We start from the raw sequence: 27,178 nt of genomic DNA, 5'->3' as shown, positions 1-27,178 counted from the left end.
GATGGGTGGGCTGATGGGTAGATGGCTTGACTGTTGATGGGAGGTGACGTCTCAAGGGCGAGGTCTGTGCTGGGCTTCCCCCAGCAGGATGAGGCCTCGGGGCCTTGAAGACTGTGAGGTTTTGAGTGACCCTAAATTGGTGTCCTGAAGAGAGCCCAGGAGGTATGGGGGCTGGAGCAAGGAGTCCTCCTCTTGCTAATAGTGGGGGGACTATTGGGGGGGCCTTTGGTCCCACTTCTAGGAGTGTGCACAGACATTTGTGTCACTTTCGACCTGCAGCCCATGAATCCAGGCAGCGGAGACACTGCCCATCAGCCCCCAGGCCCAGGGTACTCTGCAGGGCCCGCGCTCAGGGGTGAATGGATCGGCCCGTCTCCGCATCACTTTGCTGCCCCAAATGGAGCCTCCCTCCCTCAGAGGCTCATTCAACTGACAGGTGGGACCTTGAGATCCAGCCACGGGGTGGGGGGGGGACCACCATGGCCAGGAAAGTGCTTCCATGACAGCAGGTGAGCTGTACAAGGGCGAGGGGGTTTGACAAGGCAGCCGGCACGCAGCAGCCCGGCAGGTCTGGGCCAAGTGTGCTAATGTGCTTAAAAGCCCAGGAGCGAGCCCGGGCTGAGGGATAATGGCCCGAAGGCCACCAGGGACTCCCCAGGTCTAATTTCTGGGCCCGGCAGCCATGGTGCTCCATCTTCATTGGACTAATTAAGGGATGGCGGAGACAGAATCTGACAGAGCCACTCACCCTGGCCTCGGGTTAGATGCACAGGGAAGAGAAGATGCCGAGAAGGTAAATGCAACATCAGCAGGGCTTCCCCAGCAGGATGAGGCCTGCGGGGCCTTGAAGACGGTGAGGTTTCAAGTGACTGTAGATTGGCGTCCTGCGGAGAGACCGGGAGGTGCGGGGGGCTGGGAGCCTTGCTAAGGGGTCGGGGGGCCCTGGTGTCCTTCCCCGTGCAAGTTCTGAATTTCTTCGTCTGTAAAACAGAGTTAAAAGTACCTATTCCCAAGGGTCCAAAAGATTGTCTTGCTTGACGCAGAATGGGCGCCCACCACCTGTAGCCGTGGCTCTGTTGCTAGAGGGGCGGGTATTTTTTCTGCAGTGAAACAGCCACACAAGTGACCGGCACAAAGAAGTACAGTCCGCTTATGTTTCAGAGCCAGCGACGCAGCCTATAGCCCGAGTGGACCTCGTGCTTCCCTGGGGAGGGTGTAGTGTCCACGGGTGTATCTGCCTGGGGGTAGGGGGACACTTTTCCATCCACTCACCAGCCCCCTCAGCCAGAAGTTACGCAGTTTCTCCCTCCGCCAGCATTTTGTAATGCTCACCCGGACGCGACCCCGCACTTCTAACCACTTCAGCTGTAGCCTGAGCTGCCGGACAGGGGAAGCCACGCCTGTCTCCTAATCATCTCCATGGCTAAGTCTTCCCAGAATCGGCTTCCACACCCAATACCCCTGCTCTGCGCCAAGAAGGCAGGTTCGAGCAGTGGGAGGTACCGTTTTCACCTCAATGGAAGAAGAGTGCAGAAACATCTATTGCCCGGAACTGTCCAATGTAGAGACACGCACCTACATGTATGTGCACATACGTGATGAGGGAGAAAGTCAAAGGTTCAGAGCCTGACTCACGCCTACACCATGTTCACACCATGCAAGGCACGCTTTTGTCAAGGTTTCAATTCTCCCCAAAATTCATCTGTAGGTGAATCCAATCAAAATCCCAAGGGACAATCTTTTTGTTGAAATAGATGAGTTAACTACAAATTTTATGTGGAAAGGCAAAGGACCTAGAGGAGTCGAAGCAATCTTGAAAAAGAAGACCTGAGCTTAAGGATACACACCGCTGCATTTCAAGTTTTCCCGGAGAAATACCGGAACCGAGAAAGCGCGGCGTCAGCCCAGGGATGAACACCCGGGTGAGCGGACGGGCCTGGAGTCCGGAAATAGGCCCGCGTATATAAGGACGGCTGATTTTCAGCCAAGGCCCCAAGACAATTCCATGGAGGAAAAGAAAGTTTTTCAATAAACGGAGCAAAAACAATTGCGTAAATATCCATAAATTAATTTGAGATGGATTACTGATTTAAATGTAGAAGCCGAGAGGGTGAAGCTTCTAGGATGAAAACAGGAGACTAGGCAAAGATGTCTTATTGGAGCGCACACACACACAAAGACATTTCTGATAAACTGTATGGCCCGGACACCAAAGGATTCTGCTTATCGAGAGACTCCGCTCAGAAAGGAAAAGGAGCCGCCGGCAGGGAGGGTCCAACTTCACGCTGCAGAGCCCACGGGCTGTTTCCAGGGGTTGCTGACCTTTGCCCCTTTTTCACCTTTTGACGTTGTTCTCCGATGCCGGCATTTCTCAGCGCAGACACGGCTGACAGTCGGGCTCGGTGGTTCTTCCCTGTGGCGGAGACTGGAGGCCACTGTGTTCAGGGTGGGACATTTAGCAGCATCTCCAGTTTTTTACTGGAAGCCCTCAACCCCACCCCCCCCAGCTGTGACGACCAAAATGTCTCAGGCGCTGACTGGCCCCTGGCTGAGAACCACCGCCCTCGATGGACACCTTCCCAAAGATTTCAGAGACGTTACAGCTGCTGCACGTGACAGCCAGCGTGTGCTCCCGAGTCAACCCTCATGCACGAACCATCTCCCCAGGCACCTGTCCGTGTCTGCGCCTGCAGATGGCCACGGCTCATTGATCCCCCCGTAGGTTCCATTACCCATTCACAGTCCGATGCTGAGATGGTTGCTCGATCGGTCGGCTGAGTCTAATGGTCCCAGGGGATTACAAGCTTCCTGCCGGGAGGCTTTTCCCAGTATTGACCGTGGCCTTCTAGAAAAAGTAGGTTACTTCTGCAGGAGTGTGGTGGGGTCTCCCCCTCCATTTCAGGTGGCATCTCGTCCACAAAGTAATGGAGCGGTGAGGGTTTGTGCTCACTTGTTTGCAATTCCAATCCTGTGGGGAGGCCCTGGGTCCCCCCTTCCCGCTTTCCTTTTCTTCCATCGCGGGAGGCTTCCGTTCAGACGGTGTTTGCGGTTCTGGCTGTGTTTGGAAACCTCCACTGGGGTCGCGCTGTATTAGCAAATCTTGTCTCCACTTCTTGGAATCATTTTCTAATCGGGAAGTGCTTCCATGTGGGAGAAGCTGGTTCCCTCCATTTCACTTTAGGGAGGAAAGCAGAACCTACGCTCAGCAGCTGCTGTGCCTAAAACCCTGAGAGAATGGGGCAGAGCCCGCCCCTGCGGTCCAGTGTGTCTCTTCCTGCTTCTTCCACCGAAACTCCAGGACGTGTTCTGTTGGCCTTACCTAGGTTTCTCTCAGATACATCTGCTTTCTCCAACTCACCATTACGTTTCTTTTCCACACCTGGGGCTTCTTCCCCTGAGCTACATCCACAGCCTCCTCCCTGCAGCCCCTTCGCCTGGCCCTCCACCCCTAAGCCAGGCCCCACACGGGAGCAAAGAGTGTGCCCTTCAAACCCCAAGCCTGTCCCCAGCAAAAACCCACCACCTTCCTCAGCGGCCCTGGTCAGTGGGTGGCAGAGCTAGGATTCCAATCTACACAAGCAAAGAGTACAGTCTTTCTCACCCTGCCTCCCCAGAGTGAACACCGAGAGAATACGGAGCCCGTGCGTGGGTAAGAGAGAAATTCTAGAGAGAGCAGTTCATTTGGTCTTTCCCGTTTCAGAAACGACACTGAGGGCCAAAAGGGAAGGGCTGGGAGAAGGCAGTGCCATTTGCTGGGAAAGGTGGGCTGGGGAGAAGCCCAGGCCGTGCTGAAATGTGGCAGGCGGCACTGGGGGTGCAGAGCAAGCAGGTCACGCACCCAGAGAGCCACACCATGCCCGGCCCTTCCTCAGCCCCACACAGCAGCCTGGACCGGGGGTGGAGGGAATGGGAGGCTGTGTCCAACCTCGGACTTTGGGGGCCTCTCCGAGACAACCAGTCCGCTCGGCCCACCGCTGCACCGTCTCCCAGTGCTTGGAAAGCGCCTCCCAAAACAGACCCTTTGTCAAACACCTCCTCCCACTTTAGAAAGAAAACAGCTCTGCAGAATTGTCAGAAAACCACTATTTTTATCTGACTGTGGACTTGCATCTGGTGACATGATTTTTAAAAATTAATACGTGTGCCAAGTAGCATATTTACCTATATTGAAAGATTGCTTTGAAATCCATAGATACAGGTCCCTTTCGGTGTTGGAATGTGGAGATGGGGTTTTCTCTTTAGATACTGAAAAACGTGAGACCCTGCGGCCCAAGACCTTCCCCACGTAACTCTGTCCTTCCAAACAGACTTATGAAAAGTGATCTCAGGACTTCTGCCTTCTCACTGCTGTGAAGAGCCACTGGCTACAACATCTCTGCCCTGTGAAAAATGTGGGGTTTTATTTCAAAATTGGATCCCGGGGTTAATTTAAAGATTACGCCAAATGTATGTTCCAAATCCACTCACTCCATCTGACCTACAGGAACACATCTGCTGCCTACGCGCCCTACCCGGCTCCTGACGGTGGCATCCGTCTGGTTCCTCTGATTAAAGGGAAGGGTTTGTTAGGACGTCATGTACGGTATATCAAAGGACATCAGGCACCCGTCTTCAAGTTCAAGGACAAAAGGAGCGGTCAGGACAGCTGTGGCAGAGCAGACGTTGTGAAGAGTCAGATCAGGGAAATGAGTCACGATTTGGAAGTGTGTGTTAGCAGTGGCTTCGGTAATAATCACACAGGGTCGGCAACAGTCAGCGGAGCAGAGTGATTTCCCAAACCTCCATCTGTCCCGAGCACCGAACTCCAGCGGCAGCAGAACCAGCGTGGCTGGGGGATCCCACAGCATTTGGCAATCATTTTCCCAACGGGGGCGTGCCGGCGGCGCAGGCCATGTGTCTAGATTAAGAACACGCCCTACCTTTAATCAAAGCGTGATGAAAAGCCTTGGTTTCTGAATTGTAACAAGGCTGCCAAGAACATCCTTTCTCTTTTTAAAAAGTCAAAATATGCACTGTTTTCTGGGGTTTTTTTTGAAACTTCTGGAGTATCTGGCTTTCACAGGGGACCATTGCTGGATCTCATGAGATGCCAGCTGTCCGACTCGGTGCTGAGACATGGGGACAGAAAGGTCGCCTCCTGCCCAGAGCTACTTCCCCGACAGCTCAGGTCTTGAACTTACAGAGAGTTGGGTGGAGCCCAGCCTGGGCTCCACGGAATCAGAGCTCTTGTTTTACCATCGTGGTTCAGGCGGGACCAGACATTCACCTTCCCGCCTTTTCACAGCCTGATCAATTTTAACAGAAAAAAAATTGTAAACTCTTTTTGTTGCTTTAAAAACAAACAATGTTGTTGATATATATATTAGAGGAGAGAGGAAAGGGAGGGAGAAAGAGAGAGAGGGAGAGAGAAACATCCATTGCTTGTTCCAACTTGTTTGCCTAAACTGTTTATGTTTTTACTCATCTTTCAAACTATTAAGTGACAAGTATGTGTCACACGCACCGGTCTGGGAGCTAGGAAACAACAGTGAATGGGAAAGGGTGTGTCCCCTTGGAATCTAAATTTATGGCAATAGCGGTATTTCCGAGAAAGCCTTTCCTCTCGGTTCAGGGTCACGTGTGTCTTCTAACACTGCAGGTCTTTTTCCCAGACAAGTCCACGGCCACCCCGTTTTTCAGGGGTGCCGTCCTTCGACAAACGGCGTCACGGACGGAGAGTAGCAGTGTGTTTGGCTTCGACTCCCTTTCACACCTGAGGCAGAGGGCCTGTGTACTGTGGGACCCATTCTGGTCCCCCAGGTGGTTCCAAGGAGCCCCTGCTCGGCCTGGCAGGCAGCGATGCTGGGGTTTCAGAGGACACGGTCCCTCCTGCGCATGGAGCCAGGAGGAAGCTTCAAGGAGAGAGCTCAGCTGTTTCCCCCATCTGAACCAAGGTGCCTTCTGCAGAAGAGATGAGTCTTCTCCACCTGCCTTCCTGGCCCTGAGGTGGGGGGAGCCTTTCATGAGCTGCTGGGGAGCAGGAGGGCAAGAGGCTCCCAGGAGAGGCTGGTTAGTCCTGTGGGCAAAGCGATGCATTGGGGGCTGTAGGTGGGAGGCCAGCCCAGCCTGGGCCTCACTTAGTGCTGTTCCACACTCAAAGGCCCAGAGGGAGCAGCGGTGAGCCGGCCACTGGGGTCGTCTGCACTGCCAGCTCCTCCCAGGCTCTGACAGGTGCCTGACGTCACCCCGGGCTCCTGAGGCTGGGGTACATGTGTTCTATTTGCATATCCTCATGCATATTGAATACACACGGGAGAAAGGAAACCCAGGTACTTTTACTTTACCAATTTCTACCTAAGTCAAGGGGCTCCCCTTAAAGAAAATGGTAGCAAAATATCGGGTGGAAAGAACTTCTGAACACTTTAAAGAGCGCCTACTTTCAAACAGACGCCAACATTGTGTTCAATGGCAAAAAGATACAAGTAGTCCTTGCGAGAGAAGGAGCAGAACAGAGACGCCCTATTTCCCTTCTTCCTTCTCTTCTCCCAACTTGGTGTTTTCTCGGCTTTGTCGAGGTCCGGCAGACACAGAAGCTGTTACGTGGATCGTGGGTCGAATCGTTTTGTCCACTTGAGGCTTACGCAGGGCTGTCCGTCCACTGCATCTCCACGAAGCTGGAAACAATTGTATAGATTTGGGTTTCTAAGTGTATTTCATTCTTTTCTTTCTTCCTCCAATACTTTTTGAACATTTATTATGCAGGAATTAACGAAGTGTCACCAAATGAAACCAGCAAAGGCTCCTTCTTCTGAACTTGTATAATCGGGGAGTCCGCTGCATTTGACAGAGACTCCAGGGTGGGCGGGACCCAGGGACGCTTCCATTGGACAAAGCCAGGCTCAGGTGTGAGGCCTGACGTCAGGGGGCGGGGCCTGGGGAGCGGGAATTGGCCTCCCTGCCAGCGGGCATCTGTGTGGAAGGTTAGGGGCATGTATCTGCTTTCTCTGATACTGTGGTCCCGAAGTGGAAAGCAGGGACCAAAATCAGGGCAGTAGTGAGTTACAAGAAAAGTCTTGGGCATGTGGGGCTGATTGTTACATAGTTGTTGTTTATCCCCCCCCCCCCCATTGTTGCTGGAGATAGCAACCTGGCTTCCAGCCAGCGGGACTTACCGCAGGCGGCCAGGCAGGCCGGCTTCCTCCGAGAAGTGTTGTAGATAAAAGGGTGCGTTTCCTGGGCTAGCGGCTGCGGACTGTTGGTCCAACTTTCGCGTGTATGCAGCCTCATCATTGTCCATTCGTAGGTATGAATACAGTCTCTCGGCTACGCTTCGGATGCCAGGCGATGGGATACGAGTGCATAAAAAGGGTGCTCTGAAAGAGTCGGCTGTCTAGGAGGTACCGCTATTTTTAGTTTAGAAAGTTTCTTCTAACGCAGTAAGACAAGAAAAGAAAATGAGGAGTAAAGATTGGAAGGAGAGTTGAGCTCTATCACTCTGTCCAGGCAGCTTGACCACATTCTGCAGCTTTAGCACGCGGTGGGGAGCTAACTAGTGGGTTGATATCTGCAGCAGAAGTAGCTTATTTTGTTGCTGAAGTTATTGTCCCACAATAAAACATCCCCCTCAGGTGGCCCACACGAGGCCAGGTGGGACCTGATTCTCGGGGGTGGGGGGGGTCACAATCTCCACACACACATGGCCTGGGAGAGAACCTTCACCTCAAACATGGGCCCAAGCAAGACATGTCACATGCGAAAGGACAGCCGGCACTGGAACCAGGAACCACTGGAGACAAACGTCTTAAAGATACTCTCCACCCTCTCTGTTGGGATAGCATTGATGTGCCTCTCTCTGCCCCAGCCGCTGGCCTGACACAGCTCCCAGAGGGGCCTTTTGTGGCCGAGCCCTGAGGAAAGCCAGGCGGTTGGGGTGGGCAGGGGACGCAGGGACAGATCTCATTTTCCTCCTGTCCCCAAAGTACTATCTCGCCCCCTCCTCTGCTGAGAAGAAAGAACAGTCATCTCTTAGGAGAAGAACTGGCGCCCTGGACAGGTAGCTCAGTTGGTTAGAGCATCATCTCAATGCACACAGGTTGTGTGTTCGATCCCCTGTCAGGGCACCTACAGGAATCAACCAATGATTGCCTAGATAAATGGAACAACATGTCGATGTTTCTCTCTCACAAGTGTGCTCTCTCTCTCTCTCTTTCTTCCTCTCTCTCTAAAAATCAGTCAATAACTAAAAATGTTTAAAAAGAGAGGAACTGACACTTTTGTGTGAGGCATCAGCTGAGAGCCGATTTGGAGGCAGCTTGTGTCTCACACAGGAAGAGACCTTGTTGACCTATGACAGCAGGGGCTTCCCCGAGAGTGATGTGCTTTCCATCCCTGGGATGGACGCTGCTGCAAGGGTGACTTCTTCCTGGTATAAGCCAACCAGGACGCCCATGAACCCTTTACTCCCACGGGTGCCCGAGCCGGTCAGCCAGGGACATTCTCCAATCAGCATGTGACCCCATTCAGGTCTCTGGACCCTAAGGGGAAGCACTTCTGAGAAATAAAAAAAAATGCTTGCTCACCTTTCCTGTGAGCACTTTAGGAAAGGCCACTCTCACATCTTCCGGAAGGCATGGTGTTTATCTGTGAGATCAGAAGCTGCTGCAGCCGTTTTGTCACTGTGAGGGAGACCTGCTTGAGGATGAACCTTCCAGAGAGGATACATTCAGAGCATAGAGACAGCAAGAAACACAATCCTTAACTTTCTTACTGACACTGGATCAAACCAGCCCTGAATCCCACCCCATTTCTTCTGGCCTTCAAGTTACAAGAGCCAAGAAATCCCTTTGTTGTCTGAACTATTTCGAGTTGGGTTTTCTATTGCTTGACCTTGAACAGCACTTACACCGAGCAGGCTGCTTTCCTGGAAGAGAAACGGTCCCCACTGACCTCTGAGAACATTTCACATCTCCACACATTTCACAGGCAAGAGAAACATCCCCATCACACATACCAGTGCTCAGCACACATCTTAGTATTTCACTCTAAATTCAGGAAGCTAACACGTCACTCAAGACACTTGGACTCTGTGGGTATTAGATGTGTTTCCTCCTCAAATAAATAATACATCACGTAACGGACTGAATGGGGCGTGGGGACAGAACACAGAGGGATGAGGTGTGGACAGGCCTATGATAATCAACACTTCACAATGCGCTGGATCTGCCCCGTATTTGCAGGGTCATAGTAATGCCCTGTTTGCTTATAAATTCTTTTTTTTTGGGGGGGGGGTTGTTTGTTTTTGCAGCATCCCAGCCATAAATGATGGGCTTCACTAGCTCTCAGAAGGCCTATGGACTCCCTTGGCCTCCAATCCCTTAAACTGAATTCCCCCTTCTCTAGGCAACCTTCCCCCTGTGCCCTGTGCATGCCAGTGCCCCGCAACAGATTCCAAAATAGAAGCTCTGAGGTCCCACATAACTGTAAAATAAATAAAGATGAGCAAAGACAGGCCTGCCCACAGGGGCACCTCCCTGCCAGCTTGGTCCTTGCACCTTCTCCGGCTGAGAGGCTGAGGCAAACCCTGAACCTGGACTTGAGCTGAGGTGTGCTTGTGAAGGTTCCAGAAACACCAGGCCATATTTCCTCCAGGGGTGGACAGGGAGAGGGGTGGTTTCTCCCCTAAGAAGGGATGGTGGGGGTGTGTGTACTGGGGGAATCCAGGGCACTCAGTCATCTCGGTTACGGTAGGAGAGGTGTCCAGATAACTTCAGGAACCTTGTACTGCCCGAGTCCACACTGGCAAAGAGGGGCCGGGGGGAGCTCGGGAGCTCGGGAGCCTCCAGATTCGTCCGAGATGGGGGTGCTTCTGCAGCAAGCAGAGGAGCAGAGCTGACCGGCTTCAGCCCGCACCTTCCTCCCCTGCTCCCTCCGGCATTTATGGCTGAGCACGACGCTTAGCATACCGTGAAGGCGTTTCTGAGCCCCCGCTGCTGTCCTGTGTCTGCCGTTGCCACCTCTCCTGGCCTTTCTCCAGGTCACCCAGAACCCCCTCAGCACAGAGGCAGCCCTCACGCCCCGCCGTCACCCCAGCTCCCCACCATCTGCCCCAAAGACTGTAAGTCACCAAAACACGCATTTGCAAAGGGGCCCAAAGACACTGGTGTGAACCAGCCCCCCTGAAGGTTTGGGTGCTGTTCCTGCCCCGTCTCCACCTGGTGACTCTGAGGAAGGAGAGCCGTGTTCTGTCCCTGCCCACCAGAGTCTCCTCCTGGGCCGTACCTCATTGTCCCCCCACCTCCAAGCCGTTGCGCCCAGCCCCCTGCTCTGCCGACACCTTCTGCGGCAGGACCAAGTGGCAAGGGAAGGGGCCTTTTGTACCTTCAGTGCCCTTGAGTGACCACACAGTGCCTTTGGCCACTGGGTAGGGAGGACGTGCTGTGGAGCAGAGAGGACGTGACCCCAGCCAGTGTAGGTGTGGACTCTTTGTAACAAGTGTGAACTCTGGAACATTCGCTGGATGTATCACATGCCAACTACCTGCACTGAGGGGCTGCCGAGTTGTGGGCCATGCAGGACCGTGGGGGAAGGGTAGGACAGCTGCATGGTGTCCACTCCGGCTGTCGCTGTGTTGGAAATCGTGCGTGCCCTGGGGATTAGCCTCAGGCATCCAGCTGGAGCTTCCAACGGAGGGCACCCAGCTTCGTCAGGCTCCCATCACCTCCTGCGCGGGATTGGAGGATGGGAGTGGGCGTGGGGCCTTGTATGCAAGGTGTCTCCACCCACGTTCAGCTGGAGGAGTTGGTTTAGTGCCTCGAAGCCCTAAATGGGGAAAATATTCTCAAGATGTGCCCTACAGGTGGGGTGGGAGGGGAAGGCCATCAATAAATAATGCTCTTCTCTTCTCTCCCAAATATGGAACCAACTGGTAAGTATAAGGCATGTGAAACAGATGGAAATGCCCTCTCCTAGTACCCGCCCCTCCCTAAGCCTGGACTGCCCACTCCCACAGAACCACACTCCTTTCCTTGGGGGCGTTTATTTGGGTGCAGTCTGGTGTTTGTCGGTGTGGATCCGTGGGTCTGCTGGGCCGTCAGCTTCAGCAGGCTGGGGAGTGGGCCTGATTTTGTCTCCAGCTGTCTCCCCGGCACAGGGGCCACGCACACAAAGATTTGTGAGACAGCTGGACAAATGAAGAGGTAAGTGATTTTAGTGCCATGCCAGAGAATGAAGGTGAACTCCAAGGTCATCCACACTCCCCATCTGTTAAGACACAGCAAGGCTGAAAGGAATCACACGGAGGAGCGGTCAAGCACTGGAACTCTCACGGCGCCTTCGGGAGGCGAATCCCCCTTCTTGGCGGTAGTGGGACTGGCAGCAAAGGGCAGCCCGGGGCCTCGGTTTCTTTTCCTGACACTGGGGACAATGATGGGGCCACTTTGAGGAGGAACCATGCGTGTTCTGGCACAGAGCAGACTTCAGTGACTCCCGTTCCCCGAGGACGGGGGGTTGTAGGTGGGTGGAGGTGGAGAAAGATCCTATAGAACTTACTCCCCCCCCCCCCCCCCCCGTAGAAGTGAGGTTATCTGCAGGTGGTGGGGAAGAGAATGAAGGAGAGGGAGAAGGTTCGAACAGAGATTAAGAAAGGGAGCTGACCTGACTGCAGGGAGGCCGAAGACGGTGAATTTGAAGCAGGACTGAGTAATTCCCACAGCAGCGCTCAGCGCCAGAGAGGAAGCGCAGGGAGCGCTAGGGTGGACCAGGGCTGGGGTTTTGTAGCGAGGCAACCTCAGAATTGAAACCACAGCCGTGCCATGTGGGACGACACGAACGGCCCCAGAGGGTCTCTGCTGAGAGAGAGAAGTCAGACAGAGGAAGACAAACACCATATGATTTCACTTATACGTGGAATCTGAAAAACAAAATAAACAAAACAGAATCAAACTGATAGAGACAGAGACCAAACTGATGGTTGCCAGATGGGAGGGGATTTGGGCAAAAAAAAAAGGTGAAAGGGATTAAGAAGTACAAATTGGCAGTTATCAAAATAGCCCCGGGGCTGTGCAGCGCGGCACGGGGAGTGCGGGCGGCCGCGGCAGTAACTCTGTGTGCTGGCAGACGCACGAGACGTATCGGGGTCATCCTCCGTGAGGTATAAAAATGTCCAATCACTCTGTTGTATGCCCAAAACTAATATAATGTGGTACGTCTACTGTGACTGGGAAACATTTTTTTTTTAAACAGGGCAGAGGCAAGATATCAGCGAGGAACAGGACCTGGGACGTGTAAGCGTTCAGTGTGCGGTACCAGCAGCATCTCAAATCAGAAAGTAAAACGTCCAGTAAACAAGAGTGAGACCACTGCGGAACTCTCTAGGGAAAATAGAAACGTACGTTTTTGCCTACTATTCCATATCAAAACAAGGTATAAATTAGAATCGAAGGTGGAAGGAAGGAAGGAAGGAAACTACATGAACAGTAAGCGACACTTTATATGACCCTGGCGTGGAGACGGCTTTTCCAAACACAACCAGCAAATCAGACCCGTGAATAAAAAAGATTAATATTAATATTACTAGAGACAATGTAAAGCCTCCATATGCCGAAAACTGCATGAAAATCAGTACATGGGCTAAAGCTGGAGGAAATACTCGCCATGTTAATGAGCAAGGAAGGGTTTGTGGCTTCCGTACATGAAGTGATCTTTTCAGTCCCTGGGAGAGGACGAAGGGACCAACGAGGGGACAGACACAGGCACTCACCAGAGAGGAAATGCAAATGGTTAATAAACACATGAAAATCAATTAATCAAAACAACCACAGTTCAACTCTTGGAGAAATGATAGAGAGCTCAATCAATAATGCTGGGGGAAATGGCCCAACTTCTGGAAAAAATTAAATTAAGTCCTTACTTACAGCAGACATACAAGAGGATTATATGTTTAAATGTAGGCCCTGGCTGGGTAGCTCAGTTGGTTAGAACGACATCCTGATACGCCAAGGCTATGGGTTCGGTCCCTGGTCAGGGCACATACAAGAATCAACCCATGAATGCATCAGTAAGTAGAACGACAAATCAACGTTTCTCTCCCTCCCTCTCTCTCTAAAATCAATGTAAAAATTTAAATGTAAATGAGAACATTATAAATCATTAGAGGAAATAGAAAATTATGTTTCTATATTCTTTATTTAAAGATTTTATTTATTTATTTTATAGAGGGGAAGGGAGGAAGAGAGGGAAAGAAACATCAGCATGTGGTTGCCTTTTGTGCGGCCCCTACTGGGGACCTGGCCCACAACCCGGGCATGTGCCCTGACTGGGAATGGAACTGGTGACCCTTTGGTTCGCAGGCCAGTGCTCAATCCACTGAGCCACACCAGCCTTTCTTGACATAACAGCAAGGTTGACACTTGTGACTACATAAACATTTAAAACCTCTGTAAGGCAAAAAAAAAAAATTCTTAGAGACAAACAGGAGTGAAGTCTTTGTAACGTGGAAACAAGGGGCTAATAATATTGTATAAAGAGCTCCTGAAAATTAATGATGGGAAGCTGAAGATACCCCATAGAAATGTCTGGTGCCCGTAATAAGTTTTCAGTAAAACAAAGAGAAGTTGTGAACAGACAACTGGCAGAAGAAGAAATGAAAACAGTGAGAAGATGTTCTGCTGACCATCATGACAAATCAAAGACACGGGAACAGAAACCATCGGACACGATCACGTTCTACTTCCAAGCTGACGCAGACTCTGAAAGACCAAACCCGGCCGAGGTGGTGGGGCCGCCAGCCTCCCTGCCCTTGGCAGGCAGTTTGCCAACGTGCATCGAAGCTTAAAAATGCGCCCACCGTTCAGCCCGCAATTATCTCCCCAGGAATTCATTCGGAGAGGCTCACTAGGGGTGTGCGCACACATTAATTCAGGGGGCTTCCCCTCACAGCTTCGTTTTACGGCTAACTGTTGTAAGCCACCTTAATGTCCGAGGGAAGGAGTGATTAAATCCTTTTTGGCAGACCTACAGAAAGGAGTGCTCAACAACCATTAAAAAAATAATGCGAAAGAACGTTTATTGACATGTGAAAAGATCCATGGTAGACTTTTAAGTGGATCAAGTAAATTACAAAACTCCATGTGTAATATATTATAAGGGAAATAGGAGTGACTTCTGTTGATGGGCTAGTGAGTCCTCCTGATCGGCTTTAGTGGTTTCTCTCTTTTGCCCAAATTTCCTCCCTAAACACATACTGATTTGTAATCAGAAGGCACGTGGTACATGTCATTTTATTAGGTGATAAGTGAGAAATAAAATGTCATAGTCTTAAGTATTTCAGTTTGCTCAGATCTCTGCTGCGTGTACAGCAGGCATGAATGCGGGCCTGTTAACAGTCTTCCTGGATCTCTGACCGCTTTGCTGGAATCTTTGGGGGTTAGGGGAGTGTCCAGGGGGTTCCCCTTCTTGGGCACCATCCTCCTCCTTCTGGTCTCCTTCTGAGAAGCCACTTGGGGGCGCCTGCGCTGCCGTGACCACAGGGACCTGCCCAGGGCTGCATAGAACGGCAAGCAGCAAGTTCTCTGTGAGGCCCAGCTGCCTGGGGTCCTGCCCCACGGCGCTCAGGGAGTGCGGAGAAGGGCCCCTCTCCCACTCGGTCATGCCGTGACACTTTGGCCCCATTATCCCCAGAATCCCTATGTTCCCCGCTGCAGCAAAAAAAACACAAAAAAACAAAACCCAACCCCATTCTCTCCACTCTTGCCTTCAGCTGTTAATGAACCTCACACAGGAGTCCTGACCCCATCCCGCCAGAGCCTGCTGTTTCTGAGACCGATTTATCCTCTCTAGCCCTCTACCCCAACATGCACATGCATGCACACACACGCACACACACATGCGTGCACACATATTAGCTCAAGACCCTTCCCAGTTCCCTTAGCCAGATGCAAAGGGCTCAAGCCCTAGGGAAAACCACGCAACTAGTGTCTCCCGGCTGCAACAGCAGACACAGGTCTGCCACGTTCCCATCATGTGCAGTGTGTCTGACACGGACGTGACACCGGGGACACCCCCTGCCCCGTTCACTTCCCAGCAGGAGGTTCCTGTCGCTATCGCGTGACTAGGAAGAGACAGACTCTGTGGTGCAAACCCACATTCTTAGGCTAAGATTCACTTCCTAATTGCTACGTGAAGCTGTGCACGCCTTAGGGTGCCCCCAGGGGCCCTTGTCCTCAACAGGTCTCAGTTTCCCCAGCGATCCTACTTCCTGCACCACCCCTGCCAAGCTGAGGAGGCACATGGTGGGGCCGAGGCCCGGGAAAGCTGGCGCATGTGGTGTGGAGAACGCCTGCCACCCGACATGCACCCCCACCCCTCCTCGTGGCTCCTGCTCTGCTGGGGGTGGAGAAACCCATCCCGGCGCGGAGGAGGCCTGCGGGGCAGGGCCTGGCACTGCCTGGCACTGAACGTCACAGGTATTAGGTGAGTCTGGGAGCCCACAGACGGGCGGAGGGTGGGGACTGTCTCCAGTCAGAGTTTGAGGGACAGGAAGTTCCAATCGGCAGGATGATCTCATGCTGACAGTGCCGGGAGTGGCAGAGAGTCCTGTCCCAGGGTGTGAGTGGCCACTGCTGCGGGTCTCCCCCTGCACCTCCCCCCACACGCCAGGAGCACGCAGCAGGTCCGAGGCTGTTTGCAGACTCTGGAGCTTGCACCCCGCACAGCAGAGCCGCCTGGCATCCAACCCCTCCCCACACCCCCTTGTTAGGTCCTTCGGACCCTCCTGTGGGTGCCCAGGGAGACGCAGACTCCACATCCCCACATGCCTGCCGACCAGCCCCTTCCCCAACAGCAGTTCCGCACACCTGCACGGCCCGGCCCCTGACAGTGCCCTGAACGGGGTGGAGGCAAAGGTGGGCTTCCGGGGCTGGGGGTGTGGACACGGGGGAGGAAGAGGAGATTTGGCCCCAGGTAGCCATCATTCATCACAGGGCAGGGCGGGTGTGGTGACACTGAGGGCCGTGTGGGCACCCGCAGCCCACTCGCAGCCCTTGCTGTTTCCCATAACTCTGGGATTAGCACCCAAGACACGGAGATTAGAGACGGAGCCGAGGGGAGGATGACACTCACCAGAGGCTTTAGGTGGCTTGTGAGCCTTCAGAGTTTGTCAGTTCAGTACTTGTCTGTTCAGGTTATTATTTTTTTAATATTTTTTTATCCTCACCCGAGGACATTTTTTCATTGCTTTGAGAGAGAGAGAGAAACAGCAACTAGTCACCCTCCCGTACACACCCCAAGCGGGGATCAAGTCCGCACCCCGGGCATGTGCCCCGACTGGTACTCGAACCTGTGAGCTCTGGTGTATGGGACAATGCTCCAACCAGCTGAGCCACACCGGCCAGGGCTATTCAATCTTTGTTAGGTTCTGTAGGTGTTTGGCCTGAGCAATGCACATAGAAGACGTGCGAAGCCCTAGGAGATACAAGAAAGTCTGGCAACACACACCTGTAAGGGCCCCAGCCTTGAGGGAAAAATAGCAAAACTGAGCACAGGGCCTGGAGGACGCATTCACCTGCTCTCCCTAGGAGGCCCGCTTCTGCCTTGCTCTGCTCACTGCTGTGTCTCATGCAGCGAAAACAGTGAAGACACTGACTAGCTACTTGCTGAATGAACATATGGGTGAATGCATGCGTGCATGCATGAATGAATGATGCATGAATGAATAAATGAATGAGTGCATGATGCAGAGAGGTAACCCTCCCTTGGCTGGGAACAGTCCCCCGATTCAGCCCAGCTTGCTGCCATTATAACACCCGGCTGGTGGCGACCGCATAGCAGGAGGGGCCAGGGTGGGAGAGGATGCTGTGAATCAGACAGAATCTCTGCCCTCCAGGCACTCCCAGTCCAGCGGGGAAAACAGACAACAGGGGCTGATGTCATCACGTGTGGGGAAAGCAGTGTACACAGGCACAGGAGCACAGGGTGACAGGGGCTGGGTGAGCCCAGGGACAGTACAGGCTGCTCAGGAGCAGGGCTTGGCAAGGCCCAGGCAGATCCGGGCTTGAATCCCAGCGCTGCCCTGGCTCCGCAGAGGCGACGGAGAGGACTCACGCCAGACGCCCGGCCCAGGTCCAGAAACGTGATAAATGTGAGCGACGGCGTTGCACACACATGTGAAAGAGACACGCCACTAAGCGGGGCCCTGACTCCGGGGTGGGTGGGATCTAATAGGATCCATCACTTACACGGTTCACTTCTCACCCTCACGCGTCAAGTAGCGACAGACTGCTGTTTTCAGCAGTTGCTGTTCCCAGTTCTTCCTTTCTGCTTCCTTCCCGGAGCAGCCCCCTCTGAGCCAGAGGAGCTCTGGACTCTGATTTCTGCCTCGTGCAGAGAGACGGCACCAGAAGGTGGTCCTCCCATGCAGGTGGATCGGGGCTGCGTGCCAGCTCTGACACGCCCAAGGACATGTCCTTAAAGCCACTTCCGTCCCTGAGGCACAGTTACTGCAACAGAGATGTGATAGCATCGAGCCCGCAGCTCCAGGTGGAGTAAAGAGACACCCTCCAGCAGGCACCTACCACAGCGCCTGGCCTTTCCACAAGGGCGCTCGCTGCCCGCCGTGTGGAAGTGATTTCTCCCTGGGACAGAAGGGGCTCCCTCGGAGCTGCGGACCACACACGAGGCTGGCCCGGGCGTGCTCCTGCTCGGGCGAGAGGCACAGAGCTGGGCAGACGTGAGGGGAGTAGTGGCAGCCCCTTCTGCTGACTGTCTGTGTGGTTTTCGAAGGGGAGAGTGAGGCAGACAGGGAGGCCTGGGGTACGGGGACACAGAGCGGGAAGGGTTTTGCCTTTAGTGACTAAAGAAACTACACCTCGATGAGAAAGAACAGTCCGGAATGGACAAAGGTCAGTAACTTTGGGGAGAAAGCAACCGTGTTGTTTTGGAATTTGTACAGTGAAGCAAGGGCAGCCTGGGTCGGGAAGCGAGGCTTCCACGTTGGACAGAAGGAGGCAAACTCCCAGCCTGACCCCTCATCAGCCCAGGGACACTGAGGTCGGCCTCATCAAGGGAGGGGTGTGCAGAGCAACACCCACCCGACAGGATTAGCACGGGGGCATGCGGACGAGGCGGCCACGCGGTAACATCACACCAGGCAACAGGAGGTCAGGAATTGCTGGGTCAGGAAAGCCAATGCCCCACACTTTGGCGAAGACATAGTTTTAACCACGGAAGGAAGGTCACCTCACCAGGGAAAAATTGACTAGCGTTCATTTGCACGTGTTTACTTCTGCCTCGTCTGCAAAGCCAGCGTGCCTCCCCGTGCAATGCCGCCCCATCCAACTGCCGCCCCCTCCCTCTGTCCCTGGTGCAGGGAGGTCTCCATGGCCTCTGCACACTCGGTCCTTCCTCCCCCACCCACCATCCGCCCACCCCCTGCATGGAGGCTTCCCTTGCCCAACTCAAACAGGGACCCTCCAGTGGCTTCATTTAGCAACCTCCCCATAGTTCCCACCTTCCCAGGCAGCATTTCTATTGAGTTCAGAAAACACTGGCCCCTGGCCGGTAGCTCAGGTGAGAACGTCGTCCTGATACACCAAGATCGAGGGTTCGATCCCTGGTCAGGGCACATACGAGACTCAAACAATGAATGCATCAGTAAGTGGAACAACGAATCTCTCTCTCCCCCCTTCCCTTCCTTTCTCCTCTCAAATCAATAAATAAAAATTAAAAAATATTAATTATGTACCTGCTCTGTTGGGGGCACAAAAAAACTAGAGTGACTATGAAATAGTCAACTACTTCCTCTTTTCTTAAAATTCTTTTTTTTTCTTGGTTTTTACATTACTTTTCTTTCTTCCTCCTATATTGTTTGCTGGCTCATCTTCCCCAATCACTTTAAATGAGGTTTCGTTTTGACTTCCTTCTCATCCTCACTGACGGACTCTTTCCCCACGAGCTAATGATCAAATCGAGCCCAGATTTTTCTCCGCAGCTATTGATCCTCATTTCTTGCTTCCAACGGGCACTTTCAACTGAGACTCAGTTGCAGCTCAGGCCCCAAAGCCAACCTATTTCCAAGAGCCTGGGAGGCCCCACCTTGTCCTTCTGATCAGCTCCCTCTCATCCTGGGTTGTCACCTCCTGGCCTTGCTGCCTGGAACCTTCTTTTCCCTCTCAATCTGGTTCCTGCTGCTCATCTTCTCAGGCCCTCACATCAGCTGCTTGCCATTTCAGAAATGCAGATTTCTTGGGACCCACCTCACACACCTGAATCAGAACCTTGGGGGGGCGGGAGTCCTGGAACCGTACCTTTTTATGAAGCTCGCCCGGTGGCTACGATGCCCTCTCAAGTTGAGAAAGGAGAGGATATATTCTAGACGCATTACAGCAACAGTTGGCAGGAGCTGATGACTGTCTGGGCTTGAAATGTGAGGGAGAAGGCAGGGAGAAAAGGCCCCTCCGGAAGCTGAGCCCGTGAGAATGAGGGACCGGTGTGTGAACTCCTGGAGCCAGAACTGATTTCTGTGGGTAAGGGAATTAATTCCATTTTTCTACCTTCAGGTGGACATGCTAAGGAAGCCCCAGGAGGAAATGAATAAAAACACTGCCAAGGTCTTTCCTGAAATTCATGATTTGTTTAAATGTAAAGCAATCTTTTATTCTCCTCCCCTGCCTACTGTTGAACCCCAAGTTGCAGCCCCAATGGCAGGATGATACACACGGTCTCGAAGTGGACGGGCCTGCGCCAGGAGGGCTGATTAGCAAAAGGGAGAAGGATCTGGAGCTGAATGATAGCATAAGCTGAAAAAGAAGCTACTAATTAGAGCCCAAATTTATCAGCACATTGCCTCTGTTTTCTAAAACAATTATCCTAATTTATGTTTTTGAATTGCAAAAGGAACTGTTCCCTCTGAACTCCCACCTCCTACTTGCCAAAAATATTTAATCCTTCTGGGAGAATCATTGGAAAAGGGTCTCTAATCGGCAGGTTGTTTATTGGTATCTTAAAATCACACGATACAATGTATCCACAAACCCCTTCTCTGTGGAATTGATCACTGAAAGGCAAGATCCAATTAGTAAGAGAAAAAGTGTTTCCAAGTTGTTCCCCCGATGAAGTTAACCCATTGAAATCTGAACCCAGAAATTAGAGTTCAGTCTTCACACCGTCTAGCAACATAGGAAATTGTACCTGGACCCGAGCTCTCCTGTCCTAAAGAGCGTGAGAGATAATCAAATAGTAACTGAGCCGCTGCCGGGCACAGCCAGCATCGAGTGTTCTGGGTTAACACTTGTATTTCAGGGCCCTGTGTGTTCACAGATATGAAACTATTTAAATTTGCTGTCACATTCCTGCATGGCCTTAAATCAGCAAAGCCTGGGCTTCTGCCATGACTGGATCCAAATGTTATTTTCCTAGGAGAAGGGCTGCAGGAGCGGGGACGCGTCAGGCAATTCATCAGGAGGGAGGAGGACCAGACGCCAGACAAGCCCTGGAGTCTTTAGGGCACGTTAGGTACTTAACCCTTTCCGTAAAATAAAAAGGATTACGTTTAATATGAAAAAAAAATTATTTCTGAATGACATGGTTTCTTCTCAGGGTAAAGAGCATTTGGAGTCTATACCATAACGTAACAACTAGAGGTAGACAGACCCTGGCCGGGTGGCTCAGTTGGTTAGGGCATCGTCCTGATACACCAAGGTTGCAGGTTCAATCCCCAGTCAGAGCACTTAGAAGTAGCAAGCAATGAATGCATAAGTAGGGGGACGAACAAATCCATGTTTCCCTCTCTCTTTAAAAAAAAAAAAAAAAAAGCCACTAGAGAGCTAGTGGGCCGACGGAGCATGTTCTTCTGACACAGAGAGTGTGGGGTGTGGGGTTGGGGGCGGTTGGTCCCACGACCAGGCTGGTTACAGAGCTGGGAGTGCCTCCCCGGACTCCCAGGCCCCTCCCTTTGTGTGAAGCCACCATCTGGAACCTTCCACTTCTGTGCACACTTTTAAACTACACAGAACGGTGCTTCTGATTCACGAGGCTGCTAACGGGCCCCACCACAGTTCACTGGGCTGTGTCCCGGAATCCTGGAATAAAATATAGATGGCACATTTTGTCATGCTCGGCCTAAAATAAATGTTTTTAAGTGACAACAGCGATCTCACTACGGAACAAGTTTTGGTGTGGAGATGTCAGTTGTGTATGAGGCGGTGGGTGTGGGATGTCGGTCAGGTTCAGCGTAACAAAGGTGTGAATGAGAAGGACCTTCTGTGTGAAAAGGGCCTGAGCGTTGTGGGGTGGCAGGGAGGGGCGCAGGGAGGGGGGTCCTGTCTGTCCCGGCCCCAGGGATATTCTCAGAGGTTAGTGCCGCCTCTGCAGCTTTTTGGCTCTCTAGGAGTCACGGGAGCGGCCGCAGAAGGAACCCTCCGTCCACCTGAGGGTCGTGACTAGAGCCTCGGTCTGTGGCCACGACCACGCATTCCAGTCCCCTGGAGAGCTATGAAACCAAACCCATGCCCAGGCTGGGTCCCAAGTCAGTTAGATCAGGGTCTGTGAAGGGAGGGCCTGGGCATGAGCATTTTTGAAGGACCCCGCCCCCCCACCCCCGCCCAGTTATTCTCAAATCAGGGCCAGGAATGGGAACCAGTGGGCTGAATAGAGCCGTACTCACCACACTTACACGGTGCCCTGACAGGCAGCTCCTAGAACAACCTCCCAGGGTACGCAGGTGCTGCTGGCCCCAGACCACACTTTGCAAAGTAAGAACTTGAGAAAATCCTTTTCTTCTTTTTTTTGCCATGCACAAAGTTGCATGGGGTATTCGACTTCTGTTCCAAACCAGAGAACTTGCTAGACGCTCAATGTCTTGGGCCTTACCCCAGATTTATTGTCAGAAACTTTGGGCTTAGGGTCCAGTGACAAATTTTTAAATTTTTGTTACTTATTGATTTGAGAGAGAGAGAGAAATATCAATTTGTTGTTCCATTTATTTATGCATTTATTGGTTGCTTTTTGTATGCACCCTGACTAGAGATCACACCCACAACCTTGGCATATCAGGATGGTGCCGTAACCAACTGAGATTTCCGGCCAAGGTGACAAAACATTTTAACAAGTGCTTCAGGTGCAGCACTTGATGCCCATTAAAGTTTGAGAGCCTCTAATCCACTCCTGTTTCCGAAACACATGATACCCCTAAGCATGTATTCCTCCTGGCTAGAATACTCTTCTCCCTGACCCCCTCCACCCAAGGACCTCCATCAAACTCCTATTCATCCTTCAAAACCCATCTCTTCTGTGATATCTTCTGCACAGTGTCCTACTGGTAAGTGTTTAACAATGGGCCCTCCAGAGTCCCGATTGTCTTGCATTTGTTCATTTCAGTCTACCAGGGTCAGAAATCAGAGTTGGGGAGAGATGCACGCTTGTTAGCATGAAATGGGCCCTTTGGACTGGTGGTTGCCAGACAGGAGGGGGGCTGGGGGGGCGGGGTGGAAAAGGGGAAGGGATTGAGAAGTACAAATGGGTAGCTACAGAAGAGTCCCAGGGATGCAAAGTGCAGCACAGGGAGTAGAGTCAATAATATTGTAATAATATGTGCGGTGCCGGCGGGTACTGGAAACAGTGCGGGGGGGTACTGTGTAAAGTGTGCGATTGTCTGGCCGCTGTGCCGTGCACCTGAAACCCATACAAAATAATATTGCAAGTCAACTGCAATTGGAAAAAACAAAGCAATGCTACTCTAGTCCCAGGCAGATGATCATTTGGTCTTCGCACAATTTCCTTATGTTCTTTTTCCAGGTAAATAAAAACTTTTAGTCCCATGTCCAAATTCTGTAAATATCCTCCTGAATATTAAATATGGAATGATGCTCTAGCCACGACCCTCAGGTGGACGGAGGATTCCTTCTGCGGGCCGTTCCCGTGACTCCTAGAGAGTCTGAAACAGAAGCCAAAAAGCTGCAGAGGTGGCACTAACCTCCGAGAGTGTCCCTGGGGCCGGGACAGACAGGACCCCCCTCCCTGCGCCCCTCCCTGCCACCCCACAATGCTCAGGCCCTTTTCCTCTCCTTCCGTTGGCTTGCCTTTGACCTCCTCTTCTGCCTTTTACTTTCTCTCTCTCTCTCTCTCTCCCTCCCTCAATGATGTATCACATTAGTTACCTTAAAAAAAAAATACGTTCCCCACGAGCATATCATTGTAGTGCGGAAAGTACTTGAGCATACGCATCTCATTAGGTGACATGAAAAGGAGAGAGTTTAAAAGCCCTGGTATTTATCCAGTGAAGGTAAATGGTCTCAGTCTGTCATTGAAATTAACAGGTGAATTGAATGGTTTAGAGTTTTCTCTCAAACAAAACCAATATCGACTGCTAATTACAATGCTTTCTATTCGCACGTGGCTTTTGACTGACCCGCCTCCCCCCCAACCCCAAACACACACAACCTTGAACTTGACCCTAAATGGAGGAGGGAGGTTCTCACCCTACCGCCTGGACCGGACGCGTCCCTGCAGCCTGTGTTCCAAGAGCGCCTGAAGCACGTGCACATTCGGGCATGTGGTCCTCTGGGACAGTCTGGTCAGTCCAATGGCTTCGCCATGGAATAAAAGCCATTAGCCCTGAACTTCAAAAGCATTAGGCCAAGTGAAAGAAGCCAGACACAGAAGACCACCTATGGGAGGATGCCATTTGTGTGCAACGCCCAGAGAAGGCAAATCTAGAGACAGAAGTGAAATTAGCAGTTACCTGGGGCTGAGGAGGGAAGTGCGTGCTGACGGGCACTGAGGGGTTTGGGGAGGGCAGGGAGTGATGGCAACATTCTAAAGTTAGATCACCGGTGCGCATGCACAATTCTATAACTACACCCCAGACCTTTGAACTGTACTGGTGAAATGGATGGGTTGCATGGTGTGTAAGTTATACTTCAATAAAGCTACTTAAAACACAACAAGAGCAAAAAAAAAAAAAATTAGGAAGACGTCCTCGTCCACCTTCGAACAAGCTCACCCTCACCCTTCTCTAAGGGTATGCGGTGAACAGGAGGGAGCAAAAAGTTTGAATGCAGGCTAACTTATTTAAGAAGAGAATATATTTACATCACTTATGGTTTGATACCATTTCTACTTGCCTTAAAGCATTGTTAGGTTTCGCAAGGCAAGGAAAAGCGGTGGGGGGGGGGAGAGGAAAGTTGAGACAGAAAAAGAAATGAAAGCTATTGTAAGTTGTTACGAAGAGCTGCCTGGGGAAGCTTCTGGCCGGTAGGGAGGCGGAGCTGCGGTAAAGGGTTAACCCGGCGGGCGCAGACATCTGGCAGGAGGCAGGGCGTTGGCAGAGCCGGGTCCGCCCGCCCGCCCGTACCAGCCTGTACAGGGGAGCTGTCCCGCCTGCTGATTTATCACTCCCTCATGTCACGGGGCTGGGATGTTGAAATTGCGGCTAGAATGTGAAATACGAAAAACACGAAGATTATGATTTAGCGTCTGGGGAAGATCAGCGTTCGCCTGGAGAACAGCTTGTAAACGGGAGGCATCCTTGGCAATCGCCTGTGGTTTTCAAAGGCCCGAGGAGAGCAAGCCCGGGACCAGGGCGGCCGCGGTGCTGGGAGCGTCGGCGCAGACTGGGGCAAAGACAGAATTAATAAGAGCAAAACCACTTCTGGGCTACGACGGAGAGAGTGTCTGTGTGCGCCAGGAGGACCAAAGCAAATTTTAATTAAACAGAGGCCTGATGTTGAAGGATAAATAAAATGATGTGGGGTGTAAACAGCTTAAATCAGAGATTCCAATGGCACCTGCTGGTGTCTAGACATGAGGTGCACCCTGCTAATTTGTAGTCTCGCGGGGGATGCGCAGAGGAGGGTGCCCTCCCCCCAGCTGCGCTCATTAAAAGAAAGAATACCTTGAATTTTGAGGGGGTGTTGAATAAAGGGACTGAGTGAGAGAATGACTTTCACAGTCCTTCACAGGGGGAAAGGTGAGTTAGCAAACAAAACACGAAACTACATTGTGTCGATCTGGTGTCAGAATCTGAGGATCGCTACTTTGCACGGTTTCCTTCTTCCCAAGTAGAGGTTATGATGTCTTGTGTTGGAGCATTTGCGTTTCTGCGTGGTCAGCGTGGCCCCATCTGCAGGGAGAAATGCCGTTTCCACATTATTGTTGGTTGGTTGTGTGGAAGTGAGCGCTGACAGCTGCTGCCTCCACACTGAGGGCGTGTTTCATCGCTTCCTGTCACGCCAAAATGCATCTACGACGTGCATTTCAAGCCCTGGCCTCCAGACATGAACGTGTGGCAGGGAAAGCGACAGCCGACAGCTTGGCTAGTACATCTCGAGTGTTCGTTCATTTGCTCATTCGTTCATTCCCTCACTCAGAAACAGCACTGGCCCCCAGCTCTGTACAGAAACAGGCACGCTGGACCCTGCCTTTACCCAGCACCCCGTCTGCCTGATGAAATGCCATAAAAAACTGTGTGGGACGGGGGGAGGAGTGGAAGGGGGTGCTAAATCCATTCTGCAATAACAGATGGAACAAATAAATAATTATCAAGGAGTTCTCTTTCTGTCCGTCAATATTGGGCATTGGAACTTTACCTGGAAACCAGCACTTCTGATAACTGAGGATAGTAACTCTTCAGATCCAATTAAAAAATTACAAAAAGCATTTTTTTCTGGGAATCCCCCAACAATATAGGGGTTATTCCCCTGTCTTCCTCGATCCCGCTCGCTCATGCCGACCCTCAATTACAGTTACCTGGGCCCAGGGAGCCGGGAGGCGGGGAGTTTTCGCTTATTTATTTATGTCATATCCCAGGGGGGCAGGCCTGCTAGCCTCCCCAATTGTGATCGCACTTGCTGAGGCCCACAGCACCCACTGCAGCACTGGGGTGGGGGGGGCTGCGAAGGTCTTAGAGACCTGCAGGCCGTGAGCCGGACAGACGGCATAGCCTTCGCGGGCCTGTTAGGGTGTGCAAAGGAGTGCTCGCTTTTTCTTCCTCTTTTTTCCTTTCTTTCTTTCTTTCTTTCTTTCTTTCTTTTTTTTTTTTTGGCTTATTTTTGGTTTTGGTCATCATCTGGAATATGGAGCTTTTCCTTCAGTCTTACCTCCAGATGAATGGAGTTCACTGTGCCTTTGCATAACTACCGATTGTGCCACTGATTCTGGGTGAAATGTCCCCAGATTTTGGAACAATGGCCCCAGACGCTGCTTGGCATCAATGCACATTCATGTCACTGCTAAGACCAGTATCGGGGGATTCAGCAAACCCTTGGGAAGGGCCCCTAACGGAGCCCGGTACAGCCGGCTGGCCTCCTTATAGGTGCTCACGGACTCGTGTGTTTGTCCTAGATAAAGACCTAAAAATGCAGGTGAAATCCCACCGTTCTGGGCAACAACAAGAAATGGGGGGCAGCACCCCTATCCTGCCCTCTCCGGATCTGTTACCATCCAAGTGTGGCTGCTGTTCTCTGTCATAGACGTAATCCGTGCTTACTGTAGAAAATTCAAACAGGTAGGAAACAAATCAGCATTAGTTACCCCACTTTAGAGACGACTAACCTGTCTCCGTCAGGTCTGTGGTCAGCCCGTGCTTACTGAGACCCTGTGCCAGGCACTGTGCTGGGCGCTGGGGACAAGGCAGGAGTGACGCGTCCACCCTCACAGAGAGACGGACCATGTGTTGAGTGTGATGACCGGGAAGTACACATGGATGTACTTGACCTTGGGGCGCTTCCACAGACTGCGGGGTTAGGACAGGGTTTTGAAGGAAGAGATGTTTAAATGGAAACCTGCAGGACAGAGGGGAGCTGTCCAGGAGGGGGGTGCAGTCGGGGCAGGGGCTGAGTGAGAGGTGGGTGAAGGGTGGCTGCCAGGCACAGGGCAGGAGCTGCAGGGTCCAACACTGGGTCCTGCTTTTCAGGTGTTTGTTCTGGACTCCGCACTCCACGCTTCACGTTACGGTGAGCTGTCTTCCTGGAGACATGGTATTTCCCCAATGGTGAGGCATCCATTACTTGAGAGCGAGAGGGAGAGCGAGCTTGTTTTTCTTCCTATCCCACTCCCCTCATGGTTCTCCAAAGTCTCCAGAAAATGGCAAACTGGAAAATTCTGGGTCGCGTGGATGTAGTAATGTTCTTTTACACTAAATCAGAATTGGACCATTCACCAGAACACACCGCCTGCATCTCTGTTACGTTCCTTCCCAGAAGCTGATCCA

General features: G+C 52.0%; 1 protein-coding gene across 1 annotated transcript in view; it reads right to left on the bottom strand.

Annotated features, from left to right (window-relative positions):
• The window catches only part of EFL1 (elongation factor like GTPase 1), a 339,962-nt gene that overhangs the window by 287,950 nt on the left and 24,834 nt on the right, over positions 1-27,178 (bottom strand). The window lies entirely within an intron of this gene.

Source organism: Desmodus rotundus, chromosome 10, assembly GCF_022682495.2.
Source record: "Desmodus rotundus isolate HL8 chromosome 10, HLdesRot8A.1, whole genome shotgun sequence".
In the NCBI taxonomy this organism is placed as follows: domain Eukaryota; kingdom Metazoa; phylum Chordata; class Mammalia; order Chiroptera; family Phyllostomidae; genus Desmodus; species Desmodus rotundus.
This window is presented reverse-complemented; position numbering and strand designations above follow the sequence as displayed.